The sequence below is a fragment of the Mastigoproctus giganteus genome, chromosome 9, assembly GCF_048544385.1.
Source record: "Mastigoproctus giganteus isolate SK-2022 chromosome 9, ASM4854438v1, whole genome shotgun sequence".
NCBI lineage: Eukaryota > Metazoa > Arthropoda > Arachnida > Uropygi > Thelyphonidae > Mastigoproctus > Mastigoproctus giganteus.
Genome location: NC_143583.1, coordinates 4,327,581 through 4,333,547, shown reverse-complemented (window position 1 = coordinate 4,333,547; position 5,967 = coordinate 4,327,581).

The window sequence follows — 5,967 nt, the reverse complement described above, 5'->3', positions numbered from 1 at the left end:
ATTGGAGCAGTGTGACATCGGAGGCAAATTGCTGCTATGGATAAAGGGGTGGTTGAGGGGGAGAAAACAGAGTGGTAATCAATGGACACTGCTCATCGTGGACTAATGTTATTAGTGGAGTCCCTCAGGGCTCAGTGTCGGGTCCATTATTGTTTTCCGTATTTATAAATGATATTGATGATGGTATATCAAGCTTAATGTCCAAGTTTGCAGACAATACAAAGGTTGGCAGGGTTGTCAAGGACACTACTGACACTATGCTGCTGCAACAGGATCTGGAAAGGTTGAGCAGATGGGCTGAGAGGTGGCAAATGAAGTTTAACATTGACAAATGTAAAGTACTACACATGGGAAAACAGCAACCCCAGAGCAACGTTTCAACTCTGTGGTACTACACTGACAGTGGTAGAGAATGAAAGGGACTTGGGGGTGGTTGTGCAGGCAGATATGAAGTTTTCTGAGCAGTGCAGATGGGCTGCAAGGGTAGCTCATGGAGTATTGTCAATGATATACAGGAATTTTTCCAGCAGGGATAAGGAGGTGATTATTCCATTGTATAAGGCAATGGTCAGGCCACATCTAGAGTACTGTATACAGGTTTGGAGGCCTCATTTCAAGAAGGATGTAGAGCTGCTGGAACGAGTACAGAGAAGGGCAACAAGATTAGTGAATGGAACAAAGGGGTGCTCTTACGAAGAAAGGCTTAAGTTTTGCAAATTACAGTGTCTGGAGACTAGGCACCAGCGAGGTGATCTGATAGAGTAAAGATGTGATGTATAAAGCCTTGAATGGTTTGAGCATGCTCAATGCTGATGGGATTCTTCCTCTAGCTCAGAAAAATCACCTGAGAGGGCATAAATTCAAATTGAGGAAAGACAGATGTAGGATAGACGTGCGGAAATTTGCCTTTAGCCAGCGGGTGGTTGGTTGGTGGAACAGACTTCCATCCCTTGTGGTGGAGGTTGATAGCCTAAATAAGTTTAAGGCTCAGCTGGACACGTATTTTGAACGAACAGAGGGGTGAAGTGGAAGTGGGTTTTTTTTTTTTTTTTTTTGGCTGATGCTGCATAAGCTTGCTTTCTTGCATCAAATGCCTCTATTAATGCTAATGCTAAAAGAATTTTTGCTGATGCTATCGAGGCAGTGTTAGGCGGGTCGGAAAACTGCTAGATTGGGGGGGGATACAAGGACTAATAGATTAACAGTAGCCACTGGTAGAGGTGAAAGTGATTCTTGCACTGCTTCTATTGGAATGAGCCGCAGCCTGGAAAATAAGATGCAGGATATTTCGGAGACTGCTGGGAATCATTGGGGTACAAGTAAACACATGGGTTGTGTTAGGGTAGCTAAGAAAAAGAACAGGTGCATGTATACTTGCGTGTACACCAATGCTAGGAGTTTAGTAAATAAATTTGATGAATTTGAGGTATTGCTCAAAACATCAAAGGCAGATATTGTGGGGATTTCAGAGACGTGGTGTCACACAGATATAAGGAATGCAGAACTGGAATTTGGGGAGCACAATGTCCACAGAAAGGATAGACAGGATAGGAAGGGAGGAGGGGTTATGCTATTAGTTAAAAAACACATAAAATCCAAGGAAGTGAAGCCAGTCGACATCGCTGGACAGTGCAGTGTCGAGTCAGTTTGGTGTGACATAAGCATTGGGAGATCAAAATTGAGAGTAGGAGTGTGCTATAGGCCTAATGACTCTGATGAGTATAATAAGAAACTGTTCGGAGAAATAGAGTGGGCCAGTAAATCAGAGAGTCTTATAATGGGAGATTTTAATTTCCCAGATATTGACTGGAATTTGGAGGCTGGTCACTCACACACTAGCAGGGCTTTTGTGGATTTATTGGATGATTGTTTTCTACATCAGCATGTTCGGGAGGCAACTAGAGGGCGTAATACTCTTGATTTGATTATCAGTAGTGATTCTCATGCATTAAGAATCTGCAGATAAATGAACCACTAGGTGGCAGTGATCACAGTGTGCTGAAGTGGGAGTTACTCAAAGAGGTAACTACCATTAGGGAAAGGGTATTGCTTTCGTAAAGGCGACTACAATGGACTGAGACAGGATTTAAATTCTATACAGTGGGATCAACTGATGATATTGCCAACAGCAAATTCAAAATGGGAAGCATTCAAAGAACTTATCTTGGAAGCTACTAGGCTTTACATACCAACTAAGAAATATTGTTCAAGGTTTAGGCCTAAATGGATGTCAGATGAACTAATGAGGCATATGGCAGAGAAGAAAAATGCATGGGATACATACAAATTAACACGTGACACAGACGCCTATGATAGATACAAGTTGATCTGTAACCCAGTTACAAAGGAGGTTAGGCAGGCGAAGGCAGATTACGAGAGATCCTTGGCAATCGATGCGAAGAAAAACAGCAAAGAGTTCTTTACTTATGTAAACTCTAGAAGGAAGGGGATGAATCAGATTGGTCCACTTGAGATCGATGGGTGAACTGTTGATGACCCTGCTCAGGTAGCTAAGAAAATAAATGAATATTTTGCATCGACATTCACACATGAGGAGTTATTCAGCGAGGGGAATGCCAGAGGTGTATTCAACTCTAGCAGTAAGCTAGAGAATCTTGTAATAACTGAGAGCAAAGTGGAGGAGAAATTGTTGAAGATAAACACAAGAAAGGCACCTGGGGTGGATGGGATCTATCCAGTTATATTAAAGGAGGCAGCAAAGGAAGTAAGCAAAGCCTTAGCCATAATTATGAGAGCTTCCTTGGACTCAGGGGAGGTACCCACGGACTGGAGATGTGCAAGTGTGACCCCAATTCACAAAGGGGGATCAAAGGCTGACACAAGTAATTATAGACCTGTGAGTTTAACTTCTGTTCGCGGAAAATTAATGGAGGCACTGGTTAAAGAAGCACTGCAGGATCATCTAGACAAGACTTCAGTTATAGCTAGGACACAGCATGGTTTTGTTAAGGGTAAGTCTTGCCTGACCAATTTGATTGGATACTATGATGCAGTCACAAAAGAACTGGATGCAGGGAATAACTTGGATCTTAGAAAGGCTTTTGATACTGTTGCACATGGAAGACTGCTGCGCAAATTGGAGCAGTGTGGCATTGGAGGCAAATTGCTGCTATGGATTGAGGGGGAGAAGACAGAGAGTGGTAATCAATGGAGACTGTCATCGTGGACTAATGTTATTAGTGGAGTCCCTCAGGGTTCAGTATTGGGTCCTTTATTGTTTTCTGTATTTATAAATGATACTGATGATGGTATATCAGGGTTAATGTCCAAGTTTGCAGACGATACTAAGGTTGGCAGGGTTGTCAAGGACACTACTCACACTATGCTACTGCACCAGGATTTGGAAAGGTTGAGCAGATGGGCTTTGAGGTGGCAAATGAAGTTTAACATTGACAAATGTAAAGTACTACATATGGGAAACAGCAACCCCAGAGCAACGTATCAATTCTGTGGTACTACACTGACAGTGGTAGAGAATGAAAGGGACCTGGTGGTGGTTGTGCAGGCAGATATGAAGTTCTCTGAGCAGTGCAGACGGGCTGCAAGAGTAGCTCATGGTGTATTGTCAATGATATATAGGAATTTTTCTAGCAGGGATAAGGAGGTGATTATTCCCTTGTATAAAGCAATGGTCAGGCCACACCTAGAGTACTGTATACAGGCCCGGAGGCCTCATTTCAAGAAGGATGCAGAGCTGCTGGAACGAGTACAGAGAACGGCAACTAGATTGGTGAATGGAACAAAGGGGTGCTCTTACGAAGAAAGGCTGAAGTTTTGCGAATTACAGTGTCTGGAAACTAGGCACCAGCGAGGTGATGTGATAGAGGTGTACAAAGCCTTGAATGGTTTGAGCATGCTCAATGCTGATGGGATTCTTCCTCTTGCTCAGAATAATCACCTGAGAGGGCATAAATTGAAATTGAGGAAAGACAGATGTAGGATAGATGTGCGGAAATTTGCCTTTAGCCAGCGGGTGGTTGGTAGGTGGAACAGACTTCCATCCCTTTTCGTGGAAGTTTGTCAATGTGAACTCTATTTCCATTACGCTTTAAGGATGGATGGGATTTATCCAGTTATACAGGGCGTCTTAAAAATATTGGTACAAACATTTAGAGGAGGTAGGTAACATCTAAAGGAATGTGAATCGTATAGGAACCCATAACCGGAAACGTCATGGGAAAGTAGTAGCAGAGGCACAAGAAGCAGAAATGACACAAGATAGTAATTAGTGGAAAACATTTATTTGACATAATATTAACAATGGAGTACGAGATGGATGCATTACATGATGTTACAATATTACAAAATGTTGTAACATCTTGTGATATCAATGATGTAACATTGATGTAACAATGATGAGGGGGAGAAGACAGAGAGTGGTAATCAATGGACACTGCTCATCGTGGACTAATGTTATTAGTGGAGTCCCTCAGGGCTCAGTGTTGGGTCCATTATTGTTTTCTGTATTTATAAATGATATTGATGATGGTATATCAAGCTTAATGTCCAAGTTTGCAGACGATACAAAGGTTGGCAGGGTTGTCAAGGACACTACTGACACTATGCTGCTGCAACAGGATCTGGTAAGGTTGAGCAGATGGGCTGACAGGTGGCAAATGAAGTTTAACATTGACAAATGTAAAGTACTACATATGGGAAACAGCAACTCCAGAGCAACGTATCAACTCTGTGGTACTACACTGACAGTGGTAGAGAATGAAAGGGACTTGGGGGTGGTTGTGTAGGCAGATATGAAGTTCTCTGAACAGTGGAGATGGGCTGCAAGAGTAGCTCATGGAGTATTGTCAATGATATACAGGAATTTTTCCAGCAGGGATAAGGAGGTGATTATTCCATTGTATAAGGCAATGGTCAGGCCACACCTAGAGTACTGTATACAGGTCTGGAGGCCTCATTTCAAGAAGGATGTGGAGCTGCTGGAACGAGTACAGAGAAGGGCAACAAGATTAGTGAATGGAACAAAGGGGTGCTCTTACGAAGAAAGGCTTAAGTTTTGCAAATTACAGTGTCTGGAGACTAGGCACCAGCGAGGTGATCTGATAGAGGTGTATAAAGCCTTGAATGGTTTAAGCATGCTCAATGCTGATGGGATTCTTCCTCTAGCTCAGAAAAATCACCTGAGAGGGCATAAATTCAAATTGAGGAAAGACAGATATAGGATAGATGTGCGGAAATTTGCCTTTAGCCAGCGGTTGGTTGGTTGGTGGAACAGACATCCATCCCTTGTGGTGGAGGTTGATAGCCTAAATAAGTTTAAGGCTCAGCTGGACAGGTATTTTGAACGAACAGAGGGGTGAAGTGGAAGTCGGTTTTTTTTTTTTTTTTTTTGGCTGATGCTGCATAAGCTTGCTTTCTTGCATCAAATGCCTCTACCAATGCTAATGCTAACATTAGTCCCCATAGAGCAGTGTCCATTTATTACCGATCTCTGCCGTCTTCCACTCAACCATCCCTTTATCTTTTGCAGTAACTTGCCCTTAATGCCATATCTCTCCAATTTGTACAGTAGTCTTCCATTTGCAACAGTATCAAAAGCTTTCCTGAAATCCAAGTATATGATATCAAAATTACTTTTTGCATCCAGTTCCTTTGTGACCACATCGCAGTGTCCAATCAAATTGGTGACACAATACCAATTTGATTGGTTTGACTGAACTATTACTGCTGCCTTGTCTAGGTAATTCTGTATCACCTCTTTAACCAGTGACTCCATTATTTTCCCCAGAACAGAAGTTAAACTAACATGTCTATAATTATTTTTGTCACACTTTGAACCCACTTTGTGAATTGGGGATACATTTGCACATCTCCAGTCCATGGGGACCTCCTCTGACTCTAAGGATGATCTCATAATTATGGCTAAGGGCTTGCTTACTTCGCTTGCTGCCTCCTTCATTATAACTGGAGAGAATCCAGATGCCTTTT